The sequence below is a fragment of the Equus przewalskii genome, chromosome 3 (genome assembly GCF_037783145.1).
Source record: "Equus przewalskii isolate Varuska chromosome 3, EquPr2, whole genome shotgun sequence".
NCBI classification, from domain to species: Eukaryota; Metazoa; Chordata; class Mammalia; order Perissodactyla; family Equidae; genus Equus; species Equus przewalskii.
Genome location: NC_091833.1, coordinates 78,515,340 through 78,534,383, shown reverse-complemented (window position 1 = coordinate 78,534,383; position 19,044 = coordinate 78,515,340). Strand labels below are relative to the sequence as shown.

Sequence of the window (19,044 nt, the reverse complement as noted above, 5' to 3'; positions counted from 1 at the left end):
TTACTCCCTGCCCATTCAGGACCCCCTCAGGCATCTCCTCTCTGCCTGCCCTGTCTGGGTTAGGTGCCCTCCCATGGGAGGCTGTTGAGATGGCTAACACTGCACTTTGCTATACGAAATTGAAACTGTCTGACTCTTGTCAGTTTCCCACAGGGGACTGAGAGTCCCTTGAGGCCGGAGACCAAGGTTTTAAATCTCTGTGTCTCAACCTAGCCAAGTACCTGGTACATAGTAAGTGCTTAGTATCTGGTTTTGAGTAAATAAATGAGGGAGAGCCTAGACTAGGATTTAGAGTAGAAAAGGGAGCAGTGATTGCCCAAAGAGTAGTTTTTGGAAATGTTGTTAGCACCCTGAGCAGACAGTGTGCAGCCCATGTCCATATAGATTAGGGCAGTATTGAACGGAATAGAATCAATGGTGTGAACCTCAGTCCCTTGGCCTGGTGCTGGGGACACGTGCCCTATATGTATGGAGGAGACTGCTCTGCTCCCCACAAATCAAAGAGTGACAACACACATATGTGCACAAATGCATATCATGGGGCATGGAGTAACTTCTGAGTTTCTCAAAAATGTCAAAATTGAATGAATGTCTTCTTTCCCTTCCCTTCTCTTCCTAAATAGTTCAGTCTTTAGAGCCATTGTGTGGAGCCAAGTAAGGTAGTCACTCATGTGGCAGGTGGAGGCAATATGGTGGTCCAGATAGGGTGAGGGGGTTAGCCGCATAGAAGGGCTGCCCAGTGCAGGTGCCACAGTCTGGGTGGGCAGAGGAAGGTATCCCCATGGAGCAGCAGCCTGTCATGGAGCATCAGATGTGATGTGTATACCGGTGTGAATATGGTTTTCAATACATACAGATCAATATAGAAATGAATATAGATGGATACACACACTCACATACACAGGTCCTAGCTCTGTCCACTGAGAGACTCTGAGAACAATGACACTCCGATTAGCAATACAGACGCCTAGCAGTCAGATTTGGACTCTAAATAATTCTCCACTAAAAGGAATTAGAGCTCCTTGAAGAAATAGCTGACTTTAAGGCTGGAGTATCTTGTTGGGATCACGTGAAAAGGGAACATTGAAAGTTTGATTAGGAACGAGATATTTACATAACTTCAAAATATGGCTCTACAGAACACTTATTAATTAAAAACGGAAAAAGAGTAACTTTCCAGAGGAGAACCCTGGCAGCCATGACTTTAGTCAAGTGATCTCAGTGAAATTTAAAATTGTCTGCCACCTGATAGGATGTAATGAGAAGAACATAGCATCATTTCTGTGATATTCTTGCCGAAGTTGTATAACTTGAATCTAAGCATGAGGAAACACAGACAAACCCAAATTGAGGAATGTTCTACAGAATAATTGACCAGTATTTTTAAAAAGTGTCAAGGTCATGAAAGTGAAGGAAATACTGAGCAATGGTTCCAAAGTGGAGCAGACCAAGGAGATGCGACAAATAAATGCAATGCTTGATTCTGAAATATTCTTTTACTATAAAGGATATTGCTGAGACAGCTGGCAAAAACTTGAATTGGTTTGAGGTTTAAATGACAATTGATGAAGACTTTCTGGGTCTGAGGATTAGATAATGGTCATGTACAACATTAATTTCCTGATTTTGTGGTTCTATGGGAGAATGTCCTTGTTTACAGAAAATGTGCATTAAAGTATTTGGAGAAGATGAGGCATTGTTTTGGCGGCATACTCTCACAGGGTTCAGGAAAAGTGCAGTGCAAAATTCTCCATACTATACTTTATCTGCAACTTTTCTGTAAGTTTGAGATTTTTCAAAATAATATGTATATCTACATCTAGATCTGTGTGTAATGAATATCTAACGTTGGAATTATAATGTTTTCCAGACTTGCCAGGGCACAGGTGCCCAGAGGCTGCTTTCGGTGGACAAAACTTGGAGTGGCTGCCTCAGGAGCAAAGTCAGTGTGTACCTGCTGCACGTTGGTTCTCTGCTGAGATGTAGGAGCTGGGTATTCTCATCCCACTCATTTAGTGAAGAATGGACAGATGCCTGAATAACTAGAAAGAGGTAACTGATGGTACCTGTAGGGCTGATCATGCCAGACATTTGACTTATCTGACGATGGGCTCATCTGTCAGAACCCAAAAGTAGAAACATTGAGGGCTCCTTTGTCCTTTGCAGAAGTCCGTGGGATAACTGAGGTCCAGTTCTCTGTGTTTATCTGGAATGTGGATTGTTTAGGGGACTCCATGCTCATTTGAGGCTTGGCCCAAATGCTAATAATAACAACCACAGCCTGTCAGGCCCCTTCCTGTGGGCCAGAAACTGGGATAAGGGTTTTATGTGTTCTTTTTATAATTATCACAATGGTTGTTCTTGGTAGGTATTGTCCCCCATGTTATAGATGAGGGAACCGAGGTTCAAAGAGGTTTAGTAACTTGGTCATTGTTATGGGCCGAATTGTGTTCCCCCCAAATTCATATGTTGAAGGCCTGACCTCCAGTATCTCAGAATGGGACCAGATTTGGAGATAGAGTCTTTAAAGTGGTTATTAAGTTAAAGTGAGGCCATTGTGGTGCAGCCTAATCCAATCTGACAGATGACCTCATAAGAAGAAGAAATTTGGACACAGAGAGATACCAGGGGTGGGCACACATGGAGGAATGACCACGTGAGGACACAGCAAGAAGGCGGCCATCTGCAAGCCAAGGGGAGTGGCCTGGAAGAAACCAAGCCTGCCCATACCTCCATCTTGGACTTCCAGCTGCCAGAACCATGAGAAAATAAATTTCTGTTGTTTAAGCCACGTAGGCTGTGGTACTTTGTTATGGCACCCCCAGCAGACTAGGACATCTGGTAGAGGATAAGGCCAGGATTCAAAATCAAATCTGTGCAGCTCTTTTCACCGTCCTATACCACCTCCCTCCACACAGGGCCTCTGCTTGAAACCTCTTCCCACCTCCGCTAATGGGCTGCCCAGAATTCCCACCCCAAATCTCACAGACTTAGCAGATCCTTCCTCCGTGATCCTGAGCACTTACTACACTGAATATAATTAGTTACATACAACTAACTCACAATGTTCTGAACAAAGTGAGGGTAGGGCTCCTCTTATCTGTATTCCCAATATCTCCCATGGAGCCAAGCACATGGTTATTATAACAGTCAGTATTTGTTGAGTACTTATGATGTACCGGCAGAGCCTTTACATACATTACCTCATTTAAAGCTTAAGACAACTCCATGAGATAGGTATTACCATGATTCCCATTATACATATCAGAAAACTGAGGTCCCAGGAGTTCACTGAATGACCCAGGACACGGAGCTAGTAGGTAGTGGAACCAGGATTCAAGCACAGATGGTCTAATTCCCAGAATGTGCTCTTCACTCCTTGCTCTGTTGCCGCAGTCTGCTATAAACGTTCACGGAGTGAATTCCCGGGTGGGGAGTTGTGCTGATCTGAAACACTCTCCCTCAATCCAAGTGCCCCCTTTCGGCTAAGCCCGAGAGCGAAGCTCACCTCCTGTGGAGAGTCTGCTCACATCCAACCTCCGCCCTCCAGCCCACTCTGCCCTCCTGGGGCATGTAGTTTGTACTACACCCTGACGTATGACCCACTGTTGGGCACAGGGACATAGTTTATCAACATTTGTTGAACTCGATTCAATGTCCAGGGATGGAAGTGAAAAAGGATAAATAACAAGCTGGCATATTGTCCTGGATACCATGACTATCTGTTTCTAGATTTTCCAGGAGGGTTCCAATTACTAAAATCCCATCCTCTCATCAGATCACTGGCGAGAGTATGTGGCTGAGAATGGAGTCTGGTATTTGGTTTAGAAAGGTTCACCATTCTACTGAAAAGAGGCAGAATTGGAGACAAGACGTGTTGTCTGTCACTCACCTACCTACCCACACGCTGTTGGGTGAGTCACCATTTCTCTGGACCTGTCTCTCTGTGGGTAAAATTGCAATGGCAATGCCTATTCCTACTGTAGAAATGAAGCAAAACGTGCGACTGAGTTTTGAATACTGAGGAAGAAGAATGTCACCATTAGTGGGATTGCTTCCATTTTTACTGACCTGTTTGGCCAGTAAAAAATAAAATTAAAAATGTTTTATTTTTGAGAGTAAAAGAAGGTTTCCATGCAGAAAAATTGGACATAAAGACAGCAAACGTCCTGAGGCCTTTCTGGAGTGTTTTGAAAAAGACATAATTAAACATTTTTATCTTCTAGGTTCTCCTCAACAACTTGGGGTGTGTGTGTGTGTGTGTGTGTATGTGTGTATTAGGGCTGGGGGTGGGAGGCTGGGCTGGGGTAGTCGGAGCAAAGTTTTCTCAAATTGCATGAGATTCTACCTGGTGGAGGAACCAGGCTTCTTACCTTGGCTGTATTGTGGATCCGTTCCCAGCTGTGTGAGGCCTCAGGGGACAGTCTGTTTGGGAGCTGAGCTTTTCTGACTCAGTAGAAGCTGAGGAAAATTTTCTCGCTCTTTCCTGTGTCCCGTCTTCCAGATATACGTGAAAACCCCTCGGCCGTGGAGTTCATCAGCTCACCCCCTGCCCCTTCTGGAAGGCTTTGCATAGAGCTGACCTGAAAACCTGAGAGCAGCCGCTGTGGAGCTTCCAGGGAGCGCCACCCCCCAGAGCAGCCACTCATTAGCGTCAGTGACAAATCTGTTCTGGTTGGGATGGGGCTGAGGCTCGCTGAACTTCCTTCTGCTCTCGCCAAAGCCAGGATCCTTTTGTTCACCTTTCGGGCTGCCAAGTCAGGCCTACCGCGCCCCTGGATGTTGTTTTCCTGCAGGCAATGGGAAAATGAGCTTGGAGCCAGGGAAGGAAAATCAACAAGGAAATAAACACAAGGTCACTGCTCCTTCAGGTCATCACTAGGCCTGAGACATCATTATATTAGGACCAGTTCCTACACAGGCAGGGGCTACTGCCTGGATGGGCCTTGGAATCCTGGGCATTTTTTTTATTTTTAAATATGCAAAGAAGCATGCACTGAAATCTATATCAGACAAATCAAGCCATCCTGACTCGTTCCAATGCCTTGCCAAAACCTTCAAAGATTTTCCATAGGCAGTGTCTCTCATGACCGAACATTAGCTAACGTTTGTAGACAAAAAGAATGAGCAAGTTTATGGCCAACACTAGTCAAGACTTCTAACCTAAAGATACAGGATTGTTGTTAAATTAAGGATTTCTTCTACTTAGTCTTCAACATCACCATCAGCAGCTGCAGGATCCTTGCTAACAAGTATTGAGTGCTTACTGCCTGACAGGTCCTGTGCTCGTTACCTGACCTGCATTATTTCATTTATTCTCAGCATAATACTGTAATTATCATTCCCACTTTGCAGATGAAGAAAGTGGAAGTGTGCTTTTCCCACCAGTCAGCTTAAGCACGTCTGTGGATTGGCAGCTCTGCTGATGACCGAAGAGCTTGCCTAAACAAACTCTCCGCTCTGGGAATAGAATTCTAAACAGAAACACAGATCATCGACTCGTTAAGCCATCTCTCCCCGGAGTTGTGAGCCGGTGTTATCTTTATGTAACTTGTACGTGGGACACCCATGGCCCCAGTGCCCTCTCTTCTCTATGATCCCAGGTGGTGCGGCTGGCTGCTGTCACCTGGCTCTTCACTGTGATTCTGATTTACCAATAAGGAAGTACCTTGTGTGTGCTTTGGGTCATGGCCTGATTGCGAGTTTGTCCTTTTGACTTTAAGAGCCTGACAGTTACAAGCTTCTTTTAATCAATAAGCCATGGGATGAATGACACCAAGTTCCCAGCCTGGCAACTTCTCCTTGGTGAGAAGAAATCAGCACATGTGCTTTCAGTCCTCAGGTCATCCTGCAACTTGTTTTGGTTTTATTGGCCTCGTCTTTACTTCCAATTGTTAATGTTTAGCTCTCCTGTGCCATGGCGGTTACCCAGGGCAGCTGGCCACCGGTCAAAGGAAAGTAAAACCGTTAATTAGGAGACAAGGAGATGCCTCCCAGCGGGGCCCAGTTTGTCCATTTTTGTAAATATAGGAGTTGCGACAACAGGGCTCTTGTTACCCTTGGATTTGGTTTGGTGGAGTTTTGGGATATTTTGCTCTGGGGCCACATAAGCCTTTAAACTTGAGGTTGGCCAGCTTTTTGTTCTCAACAGAGACTAAAGACCTATTTCCTGCAGTTATGGCAATAAAGTGGAAGATTGGAAAGGGGCTGGGTGTTTAGATATCATTTCATTTTTCTTTCCTAGTGGTTTACAATGAAACGCAGTGTCCATATATGTTTATAGACTCTGGTCTTGGAGTCCTTTGATGAGGAAAGGCAGTTTACAACAGCCAAATGGGCCTTTTCAACCTTATCATGTGAAATGAAAAACCAAAATGTTGGAAAGGAGCTGATGTAATGGGGGTTTTCATATCCTCACTGTTCTGCCCCCAGGGAATAAAGATAGCGGATTTGGGGACTGCTGGAAACTTTAGGGTTTCCATTCAGAAAGGTAAGATGGATGGATTTTATTTCTCCTTTCTCTCCTGTGAACATCCGGATCAGTACTGATTGAATGGGTTTCAAGAGTTGCGTCCATCCTGGGATTGACGATAAATAAGCGTGCCTCCACAAATTTTTTTTGCATGGTCATGTAACCAAGGCAGCTGGCTGTTTGAAACTGGAAACAGAGAGAAGTCACGGATGAAAAACAGGACGTATTAATTTAGCTTTACAAATGTGCCCTTTCCGAAGCCAGAATTACTCACTCCCTGGCAGCTCATGGTGGAGAGCCCTGGGTCTGTTCAAACTCCATGGCTTTAGAGTGTCCTTTCCATTCGGTGTGGGATGTTCCAGGTGAGTGACAGGCTCCAACTTGGCAGAAATGTCCAGAGGCAGCTAAAATCCTAATCATTATGGGAAAGCAAACATCTCTTCACCACGCAAGGAAAAATGGCCCAATTTTAGAGTGTCCCAGAAAAGTAACATGCCCAGTTACACGTAGAGAAAATATCCTCATGGTTGGTCCATTTTGAGGGAGGAATATTAAATCTGAGAAATGTAAAATTATAGAGGAGCTATTTCAGTATTCTGTGACAAAGAAATCAGAACCTGAGCTAGCTCTCTCTCAGGCCTATTTTTGCTCTTACAAGATGCTCAGGGTGAACATGGATGTATCATAATAGGAGGTGGAAAATGGATTCTTTGAACCATTGCGGACTGATTGCTCTCCTTTCCCCCATCTAAGTGCGGAACTGACAGTTTGCCCACCCGTGTCTACACGGCAGAGGCAGTGAGGAGTCTAAAGCACCACCCCAGGCTTTAAATACCATTTCTGTGCCAACAACTCTCATATTTGGATCTCTGGCTTAGACCTCTCTTCTGAGTGACCAACCATGTTCTCAGTGTCTCACAGCATCTCAAACTTCACGCATCTCTTCTTACCCTTCCTCCTGTTTCCGTCTCAGCAAAAGGCCTTTTCATCCACCCAATTCTCTAGCTTGGGAGTCTGCCTTACTCAGCCTCTCCCTCCAGTCCCACATCCGGTCCATGAGTCGGTTCTGTCACTTCTACCTCCAAAATTTGGACCAACTGCAACCACTGCCTTCGATTTCCACTACCACAATCGCCGACCCCCATCGGCTCTCGCCCGGATTTCTGCAGTAGTCTTTTAGCTGGTGCCCCTGCTTCCTTCTGGCCCCCAGTCTCTCTACCAAATCCATACTCCACATTCCAGCCAGACTAGACTTTTTAAGAAGTGATTCAGATGATGCCGTTAGCCTAAAAGCCTCAAGGCTTTCCAGTGCACTAAGGAGGAAATACAAAACTCCTAACTTGGCCCACTAGGTTTGGCAATAATTTGATCAATTCTGGTCTGCTCACCTCTCCAATGTTACCTCGGTGACACTCCCTTCCTTCAGCACACTCCAGCCACACTAGCTTGCTGTCAGTTTCTTGAACATTCCAAGCTTTTCTCCTTCTCACAGCTTTGCTGTCCCTGGACTGGCTTGTGCTGACATTCATGCCTCCCCCCACCCACCAAAAACACAAACTCGCTCTCTCTCTTCCTGCTTAACTGGTTCTCATCTTTCAGGTCTCAGCTCAAATGTCACTTCCTAGAGACAGCCCCGCCCCATTTCCTTCACAGTACGTGATATGATTTGTGAGCGTATTATTCATTTGCCTATCCGCTATAACTTCCATAGCTGGCCCTCCTCAACCCACCGCTCACCTGCAACTGGGTTTCTTTCCTTGAAAGCAGGAACTCTGTCTGTTTTGTTCACGCTGACATGTCCAGGGCCTGGTAAATAATAGCTTCCAAGTTTTAAAAAAAAGTTGAATGAAGGAATGAGTAATTGAATGAGAAAATATTTTTCTCTCAATTCAGATCACTTAAGGAAGAGGTTCTTAAATAGCTCTTGAGAGGTACTTGTTCTTACTCGGTTGCAGATGCAATTTTCCCGGTAGACGTAGAGAATTAACGGTGGTCTCAGAGGATCTCGCCAGTCCTCCCGTCCGAGGATCCGCTTTCTGTTGCTTCTGGGAGTGCCGTTCTGCAGCCCAGGGAAACGGGTTGGGGGAGAAGTAACGGATGGACTGGTGTGGACCCAGGACCAACGTGTTTCTGGCTTTTCATATTAGATTTTTTTTTTTTTTTTTTTTTAAAGATTTTATTTTTTCCTTTTCCTCCCCAAAGCCCCCGGGTACATAGTTGTGTATTCTTCGTTGTGAGTTCTTCTAGTTGTGGCACGTGGGACGCTGCCTCAGCGTGGTCTGATGAGCAGTGCCATGTCCGCGCCCAGGATTCGAACTAACGAAACACTGGGCCGCCTGCTGCGGAGCGCGCGAACTTAACCACTCGGCCACGGGGCCAGCCCCTCATATTAGATTTTTTAAATTCGTTCTCCATCAAGACAAAAGGGCAGAGTGGAAACTCCACTCTTATAAAATCTTTTGGGGGCCAGCTTTGGGAAACCAAACACTCTTTAGATTTACAACATCAGTTATGGGGGAAAATGTGTTCCAAATTCTAACAAACAACATGCCGCAAAAACCCCCAAATCAAAAAAACTTTTAAAACAAAAACTGTTTCTAAGAGGGAGTTGCCTGTTTTGTGTTTTACATGAATTTTCAAATATATGGTGACTCATCACCAGCCCCACCCTCCGTGACCTCTCATCTTAATTTGCATCCTAGTGAGCACGCATTGGACGCATTGGGAACACCTATGAGATAATTTGTTCACATAGAAGTTGTATTTATTTGTGTTGAGGCAGAGCCAGGAAACATTTATTCTTCTGTCTGTATTTTCGAAGGAACTACCAATTCATTCCCTAGGAAGGAGCAATATGGAACCACACTTCCAGCCACCTCCCCAACTCCTGTTTTGCTCCTCTCTGTAGGAGGAGTAATGACCAACCTGATTGGTGAAACAGGGAGAGCATGTCCTTCCCTGGGCTCCCTCACTCACCCGCTACATTGAAAAGCAAGGGCCACTTTCCCTTTGACTCTTCACTTTTGTCTGGTGAGACTTGGATGAAGGCAGGGGGTGTCTGTGCAGCCTCTGGTCTCCCTGTTTTAGGCAGGTCATTTGAGGACGGCAGGCCAGCTGATACAGGTCTCTGCTTGCTTGCTTCCCTTTTCTTCCCTCTCACTGGTTGGAAGAGTCAGACTCTTGTGGGTCTCATAGTTCAGGGCATGCGGCGTGAAGCTCTGCATCGTTGTCAGTCCAGATCCTCAGAATGCAAATGCTATATTAAAACCCCCTTTTGGCTCTGTATTTCTATCCTCGACTAGAAGGAGACACCCTCTTCCCTCCAACTTCAGTAACTTGCGTTATATCTTAATTTGTCTCTTTCATAAACAACTTTTCTATACCTACGTGTAACATGCATGCGACGGTAAATCTCGCGCTGGAATTAGAAATTGTGTAAATCAGCTATTTGCCTTGTCTCCAAAACCAGTGTTAAAATGAAATCTTTCTATATCCCAGATTTTTCAACAAAACCTAGGCAAACTCCCTAAGGACTTTTATATTAAGCCGTTTTGCCCTGAGTCAACTCAGTCAAATGCACACCCATGCATCCTGTGTTCAGAGCTAGGATTTCTGTTCTACATGTTTGTCATCCACATAATGCTTTTACAATGCTTTGCTCACAAATAAGTATTGTGTTATTGAAAGGAACAGGCCTAGAAGGGTGTAGCAAGGATGACCTGCTCCAACTCGCAGTGGGTCTTAGAGCTGGGCATGCGAATCAGATAGCCAGCTCTCAAACCTGCAGGCTATAAATCCCACATTACTTGATAGTGGCTGCAGTTCCACTCCCTGGTTCCCAGGAAAACTCAGTTTGCAATCTCTGGGGAAATGCTGTCTTCTTCATATTTATATACCTTAGGTGCCCCAGATTACCGTCTTGAAGGGGATGTTTGGGCAGAGGCTGGACTAAAAGCTGTAAGGTAAGTAAAATGAGTTGTTACATCAAGAAAAATCAAATTTTATTTGTAATGTCTCTAAGTTTTTAATCAGAGTAGGAAGAATACATAGATTTGAACACTTCCACTAAGTCACAAATAGTAGAAATTCTGAGCAGTCTGCTTATGATCTCCAGGCTTAGGAAGATCCTTGTTTCATGCCTTTTTTAAAAGTTAGGAATATTTCCCTTTTAGGTGAAACTACCTCTCGCAGTGCTCTGTGAAACGCCACAAGATGAAATATTGTACATTTTGGGAAAGTCATGGAGATGAGGACCAAATTGTCATCTTTTAGGCAAAGACCATGTCGCCTCTAGGATTTCGTTTCCAGCCCTGAGGATACTGTCAACACTTGCTAAATAAATAAAAATAGCAATAGTAAATATCATGAATGGAAATAACACGTGAGGGGCACTCAGATGTTGTACAATCCAGGAAGAAATCCCAAGATTCTATGACACTCATCTCTATTTTTAGAGGACAAAAGCCTTTAGATCCCTTATTTTGAAAAGGTCTGGTTAATTTCTCTGATTGATTCGGTCAGTTGATTTTTAAAACCACATTGCAATGAAAAAGTGATTGGAAAACATATAGGAGCCTTTTGTTTTTAAATGTGGAGTTCTCTCAACTGGTACAGACAGCTGGACCCCATTTTGTGTTTGTTTTTTCAAACAGATTCTTCGTGTTCTAAACTAGATCCAGCTGTATGAACTAATTGCATTTCAGTGACTAGATTGGATGTTGTCTTTTTGGGAAAATCTCATCTAAAAGGAAAATGGATGCTTAAATCTCACTGTAGTTGCCTTATTCCTGTAGTCTCAACTCTACACTTGAAGGGAGGGCACACCAAGCCTGTGCTGATGTTCTGGGGGCGTGTTGTACAGCCACTACAACTTCAACATCCAGAGCAATCATGCCAGATGGCCTCTAAAGACTCCCCATGGATTTGGAGCTCCTTCCCCAGCCTAGTTGTTCACATACGTGTGCATAGGCAAATGCTTTGAAGTATCAAGAGAAATTATATTTTGTTTAAAAAATTATAAAAGTAAAACATTCTTAGTGAAAAAACTCAAACAGGTATGAAGAAAAAAGGCCTCAAGTAAAAAGTACAAGTCCACCTGCCCCATAGTGCACAACATCATCAACAACAACAATACATACACACACACACACACACCATCTTATTCCCAGACTCTAGGGATAATCATTATATATAGAGATATATATATACTCTATCTGTATGTGTATACACACACAGAGGTCACAAGTTGTTTGCATCTTTTATTCATTACCTAATGTTGCATAACAAATCATGCTTAAGTTCAGCGGCTTAAAATAACTCTAGTCATTTACTCTCTCTCAGAGCTTCTGTGGATCAGGAATTAGGGAGTGGCTTGACTGAGTGGTTCTAGGTTCTAGGGGGCTTGGGGGCTCTCATAAGGCTGTAGTCAGATGTTGGCTTGGGCTCCAGTCGTTTGAAGATTCGACTGGGGCTGGAGGATTTGATCCCAAGGTGGCTCACTCCCATGGCTGACATTGGTGCCAGCTGTAGGCAGGAGGCCTCAGTTTCCCTTCATGTGGGCCTCTCCACAGGCTGCTTGAATTTCCTCATGGAATGGCACCTGACCTGCCCCATGGGGAGAGGTCCAAGAGAGCAAGGTGGGAGGTGCGATGAGTGTTACGTTCTAGTCCCAGAAGTCAGGCACCATCCCACCCTCAGAAGTTCTAGTGGTCACACAGCTCAGCCCAAATTCAATATGGGAGAGGACTACACAAACACATGAATCCCAGGATGTGAAGATGACTGGGGGGCATTTTTGAGGATGGCTATGAGACAGCAACTCCCATTAAGAGATGGAGTCTATGTCCCTGCTCCTTGATTCTGGTCTAGCCTTGCAACTTGCTTTGACCAAGAGAAATTAGGAGAAATGACACTGTGGGGACCCTGAGCCAAGGCTGCAAGTTTTGCTTTTTCTGCTCTCGCCTTCTTGGAATACTGCTGCTGTGTAGACAGCCTGGACTAGCCTCCTTGAGGATGAGCAAACAGGTAGAGAGAGAGGCCAGGTGGAGAGACCTGTCCCAGTGACCCCTGCCTAGGGCCTCAGATACATGAGTGAGTCCAGCCAACAACATGTACGGCAAAAACAAGCCGTCCTAGCTGAGCCCAACCCAAATTGCCAAACCATAGACTCATGAATAGATAAATGATTGCTGTTTTCAGGCAATAAGATTTTGGGATATGCAGCAATAGACAACTGATACAAATGATAAACAATGGTCTCTATTTTGTTGTTTTTAAACTCAACAATGCATTGTCATCATCCTTTCATTTCAGTATGTACAGATCTTCCTCATGTTTTAAAAGGTCTTCCAATATGGAAATTTCATAACATGAAAATGCCATTAACTATTTAACATATTTACTATCAATGGACATTTAGGTTGTTAACAAAATCTTTACTAATGCAATCAATGCTTTATGAAAATTATTGCTTACATTCATAGAAGTGGAATTGCTGGATCAACAGAATTATGTGTGTAAATATTTGGTGTGTCAAATTGTATTTCAGAATGGTTGTGCCAATTTCCATCCCACTAACAGTGTATCAAATTTTAAAGGAAAATCCTAATGGCTAGTTTATGCACTCCTCCTGAATTTGCCTTAGTTCAAAGGCAGGGGATGGGGAAACAGAGCTGAGATGAGGTATAAAACTGTGTGGACCTAGTACTTTCTCTTGCGCTATAGTGAAAACAGACCGAGGGAGGCAGTGTGAAAATACCAAGGGCGAGTATGTGAGAGGAGTAGATGGAATCTTGGGGGAGGTTCCTCCCACAGGACCCAAAGACACTTTTTCTGTCTCTGAGAGGTGTTTTGGAAAAAAGTTTAGTAGACAAGGCTGCCAACTAAAAGCTTTTTTTTTTAAAAAAAATATTACAATAAAAAGCATCAAATCTAAAGTATTAAAGATAACAATAGTGGTTAGGGTCCTCTAAAAATTTAATGTTAAGGCAGCTTAAAACGAACTTGTCAAATTTTTAGCCAGAGCATTTGGATGAGCCCAGGCCCCAGGAGAGCCTCTGTGATTCTAGGTGTGCAAATAAGAATGATGCCTACCATGCAGCATGTGGCAGATGCTATTAAAAGGGCTTTACATATATTGTGACATTTAACTCTCACAGCAAAGAAACTAAGGCACTGGGTAACTAAGTAACTTGCTCAAGTTTGCCCTGGTAATAAGTAGAGAAGCCAGCATTCTAATCAGTTTGATCTCAGAGGCTCTGATCACATCGACTTCTGTGTGGTAGACCTGTTGGCTGCCTGCTCCCACCACTGTTCCTTCCTGGGAGAAGCTGGAGATGCATTCCCTTCCCAGCCTCCTTTGCAGCTAGAATATGTGACCCACTATTGGCCAATGGGACCTTAGGAGAAGTCAGCTGGGGGATTTCTGGAGAGCACTTTCCCTCCTAATAGAAGAAGATGCCTGGAAATAAACCTCTCTGTCTCTCTCTCTCTTTCAGATATTATGAAGTCCAAATGTGTTGTCTGGAATGTGGCAGCCTTTTTGCACCTATGCTGCCAATGTGGAAGACGGCGGAGTGGAGGGATGAAAAAGGCCTCCATCCTTAACGATGCTGCTGATCTGCTGATCCAACCCCAGCCTTGCCTGCCTACATCTGAATTCTTGTTTTCTGAGATTACTAACTTCCTTTTTTTGCGTAAAACCACCTTTAATGGAGGTATCCTGTTACTTGTAGCCAAAAGAAACCTCACTAAAACATTACTGTGTGATGCTGTCTCCTAGAAATTTTAATTGATTGTAACCTGGATATTTTGAAATTGTGTTTTAAACAGAACTAAGAAGTCTTAATAGAATCCAGAGCACAAAGTCCATAGATAATCATCAGACTCCCGCTTGATTCTACTCTTTTAGCTACAAACACAGGAAAGGTTATTAATGACAAGTTTCATCATTTTAAAATGATTCATTAAAAGAAAAATACAAAGGGAAAAGCTAAGTCATTTTTTAAGTGATAGGAATCCTGGTTTTAAAAAGTGCTCTCCAACTGAACTGGCCGTGCAAAGGCCTAGTACTAATTGTTGACATAAGGGAGAATCAGAAATATGAATTGGAAGTGCCCCCAACTATGGACCAGGAAACTTACATTCTGCCCTGTCCTTTTACTTGTTTTCAAAATTTTGTATAATTATTCATGAAGAAATGATCTTCTATACTTTGAAAGTTTAAAGATTCAAAATGGCTCCAATTTCTGTCTATCTCCACTGGAGCAGGGTCCTCATTCTGTGACATTCCAAGAAAGGATATAGTTTAGGGGAATGACATCTTGACAGCAGTTTTGGTGGAGACAAAAAAGGTTTTGCTTCATATTATCGTGCCCTAAATAGTAACCTCACTGAGGGTAAATTAGTATGGGCAAATTTCACACCTTCAGGTGAGCTGCCAATGCCTGTCGAGGGGGTTGTTTCGGGGGAGGGTTTAGAATGGACAGTGGTGGAGGGAGAGGATGAGTACCTGTTGCTAAGCTGAGACTCATTGCAGCCACGTGGGCTGTAGTTTGTCTTGCGAACTCTCCTCTTCTTATTCCCCTCAGGAAGAAAGGCCAGTGGGAAATGTGGAAGAGCTGTTCCCTGAGCCAGCATGAAGTGGAGCTCTGTGGTGTAAGGGGTGGACTGTGGTGGCCATGGAGGTACATGGTATGGGTTGCATTGTGTCCCTCCCAAAATTCGTATATTGAAGTCCTAATCCTTGGTACCTCAGAATACGACCATATTTGGAGATAGGATTTTTGCAGAAGTAAAATGAGGTCATTATCCAATATAGACCCTACTCCAATAAGACAAGTGTCCTTATTAAAAGGGGAAATGTGGGCACAGACACGTACAGAAGGAAGATGCTGTGAGGACACAGGGAGAAGACGGCCATTATAAGCCAAGGAGGAAACCAACACTGCTAACACCTTGAGCTTGGACTTCTAGCCTCTAGAACTGGGAGAAAATAAATTTCTGCTGTGTAAGCCAGCCAGGTGTGGTATTTGTTATAGCAGCCCTAGTAGACTAATATAATGTACCACTCAGCTCTCCCTCAAGAGAACCTGCCATGGGGAGCATCATTGACTGACAGCTTCCTGCTGGCCCACCATGGCACCTGCTACAGCATTTGCATCAAGGCCACGCTTCCCCAGGCTGCTCCCTGCTGATAACTGAGCACAGTGGGAGGACTAGAGCTGGGCCATTTCTGCTCTGTGTGGGCTCCTCGAATGGGCTGCCTTTGTCCAAGACTCCCCGTCGGCCTGGCAGAGACTTTCTCAAAGCTGCAGTGCAGGCTGAAGCTCTTCCTCCCCAATCCTCCTTCCATGTAGCTCTTCTTTCACAGGTTTTACACTTAATTGTGCTATCTTAGGCTCTTTCCACTTTCTTCAGCAACCTCACCCTTTATTCTTCACAGGCTATATATATATATATATATATATATATATATGGCGTATATATAAGCATATATATATACACACACAGACATGTTTTGTGTATATATATAATATGTACATCTGTTGTATATAATAATAGGTATAATATACATTATAATATACCTTTTATTATATACATGATATATATCATATAGATATATTCTAACTATCTACCTATTCTCCACCATCAAAGTCTTCTTACTGGTAAATAAGTTTAAAAGTTTCGAAGCTAGTGTGTATGGATCATTATAATTCATCAAAAGCCAAATGCAAGTGGAAGTTGACACACAGTTGAGAAAACATTTTCAGAGTATCATATCATGTAATGACTCCATGGATTTCCTTTAAGTAAGAAAAGAAAAGAAAATTGACAACTTGACCAGAGGAGTGATAAAACTTACTGGCATATTGCTAGAAGTCAGTGGTAAGTACTCGTAGGCAACAGAAGGGGCCAGCTAAAATTTACAGGGTAGAACATTTCAATTTCTGTTTGACTATATTGATAAAGAACCAACTCAGCAGCTCAGTGAATCTGACCCCTAAATAAGACAAAGAGTTAGTCCTTGAATGCAAGGACGGTCACCAGGCAAAGCAAAGAACTCAACTCCCCACCCCTCCAGGGTTGAGGGTGGAGGAGGGGCAAGTTCCCAGTGAGAACACTTGTGCTAATTTTGGAATTGAAGAGCCCAGCACATGAAGCCAACCAAAGTCACGCCAACATTGTGCGTAAACAATGCCATGCCAGCTGCTTTGAATGGGGTCAAACATATGGCAGGTGAAAGATTTCCTCCCGAACATTTGTTTATTATTTACCATCTTTGTTCTTAGAGATGAAAAAGGAGATTGGCTAGGATTTTGGATCCATGTGTTTCTTTGCTTGCTTATTTGTCTCATCATTAGTTTTCTCACATTAAAAATTAAAGCACCCTCACTGAAGAAAAAAATGTCAACAACCTGGAAGTGGATAAAAGAACAGAGAAAGTCCCTCTGCCTCTCCTCTCGCCTCTTCATTCTCTTTCTGCTCTGTGCTCCTCCTGTCCCGCGTGCGGAGGGATAGCCCCACTCTTAGTCTCATTGTTAGTCACTTGGTGTGTATCCTTCTAAACTGTTTTCTGCATGCATGAAAAGAAAATGGACTTTTTAAAAGAAAAATTTTATTGCCACGTGTTCTTGAGGTGATCAATACTTTTTGTTACCATTTTTGAACATCTCAGAAAGATGACAGGCAAGAGACGGCCCTGTGCTCAAGACTCCCAATTTGTGTCCATGTATTCTCCTGAGACTTCCATACCTAACTAAATTAAATTAAATTAAATTTACATAGCCACACACGTGGCTGGGGGCTACCGTATGAGACAGCACAGGTCTAGAGAAAGTAATCTTCCTCCAAAGAAGACTCAGTTCTCCAAAATGGAAGGAATTTGACCCACGTCCCTGGTCCCTCTACTTGGGTCTCCTTTTCAGTGATCCAGCCCTGATCCACTGTATAACTTGGACTCTGAAAACTACGACCTTTAGATATAGGTGATGAATTTTAGAAACACTGCACTCGTTGAAAGTCAGGATAGAGAGGGAGAGTTGGGGTGGTCACCAGTGGCTCTTTTCCTCATGGAATAAAGTAGAATCTGAACTCTGTAACCATAGACTGGGAAATTGATGGAGTCTATTTCTTTGCCTTTATGAAGACAATCACACAAACAAATCCTGTTACATGTTCACGTGTTTATTGCTAAGAGGCCTCCAAAAAAAGACATCCCAAGCCTGCCTCAGTACCCCAGGCCAACATTTTTTTTTTTTTTTTTTTTTTTTTTTTAAAGATTTTATTATTTCCTTTTTCTCCCCAAAGCCCCCCGGTACATAGTTGTATATTCTTCGTTGTGGGTTCTTCTAGTTGTGGCATGTGGGACGCTGCCTCAGCGTGGTCTGATGAGCAGTGCCATGTCCGCGCCCAGGATTCGAACCGACGAAACACTGGGCCGCCTGCAGCGGAGCGCGCGAACTTAACCACTCGGCCACGGGGCCAGCCCCCCCCAGGCCAACATTTGATTGGCTTCATTCTAAAATACTCAGGGGGCATTTTGATTCTCGTCTTCTTTCATTCCTGTTCACCTCCTGGTACTCACTGTAGAGTGGTCACCATCTTTCCTCTTGGATTCTGATTTAGAAAAACCTCACTCAGTTTCCCTTTTTGTTTTGCGAGCTTCTTGTACTAGGTCCTGGGTAATCATAAATAGCTCTAAACAGCTCCCTTTGCCCTAAGAGGTAGTGAGCAAATAGCTGGAAGGGTTGAAGGTGATGCTCATGGAGATGTGAAATATTAGACGGCCTGTTCTTGGAACCAGAAGGGGTGTGATCTGTGACCGGTATAACACAGATGTGCTCTCAGATCCAAAACTGGGTATGCATCTTGTTTTCTTCTATTTCTTCTCAAATTGTTTGTGCGGCCAGAGGATACTATTTACAGACACTGTGATTTTGAAACTTCCAAGCATCCTTGAGGCAACGAACATATTTGGAGCTAATGGATACATGTTGTGGTTTCTTTGTTTCCCAAATGACAATGAAAAATGAAAACAAAGTCTCATTTTTTTCTGACTAAAAAGTAATTCTAGGTCATTATTTTAAAAAAATACATAAAGTGGCAAAAAAAGAAAGTAAAAATCATCAAACTCTTCCACTCAAAGATCACAACTAATAACATTTTTTGTGAGTATTATTTCAGATACTTTTCTCTACATATATACACAGACATACAACTCCATTCTTAGGCCTGTAACATGGAAGATTATGAAGGAAAAACCCATTTCCGTAAAGAAAGCAATCATATAGGTCCAGAATATGGTACAAAATGTTGCTTTTGCCCTGAAATCCCATTTCAGGCCAAACAGAAGTATCTCAGGTGGGTGCCTGGCCCAGAGCACCTTCTCTGGTCTTTCTCCTCTCCTGGTCTCCACATAATCTCCACGGTCTTTGCCAGCCCCTGCTCCCTCCCCAGAGGGCCCGGCTCCCCTCTGGAGGTTCAGAGCCTTATCCTGCCTCATCTTGAAAGAGCTCCTCTTGCTGTGCAGAAAGGAGCACAGGTCATAGTGCTGCACAGAGAGGTCAGCGGGG

General features: G+C 43.6%; 1 protein-coding gene across 8 annotated transcripts in view; it reads right to left on the bottom strand.

Moving 5' to 3' along the window:
- The window catches only part of LNX1 (ligand of numb-protein X 1), a 178,441-nt gene extending 170,386 nt beyond the window's left edge, over positions 1–8,055 (bottom strand). For 3 of the 8 annotated variants that reach the window (XM_070614914.1, XM_070614917.1, XM_070614918.1), the window contains exons 1-2: positions 7,861–8,055; positions 4,374–4,790 (exon numbers count right to left, since the gene is read on the bottom strand). The gene's annotated coding sequence lies outside the window, so the exon portion shown is untranslated. Of the gene's footprint in view, positions 1–4,373; positions 4,791–7,860 lie in introns of those variants that run through there. The other 5 variants (XM_008522204.2, XM_008522208.2, XM_008522207.2 and 2 more) reach the window with 4 other exon arrangements.
- Between the last annotated feature and the right edge of the window lie 10,989 nt (positions 8,056–19,044).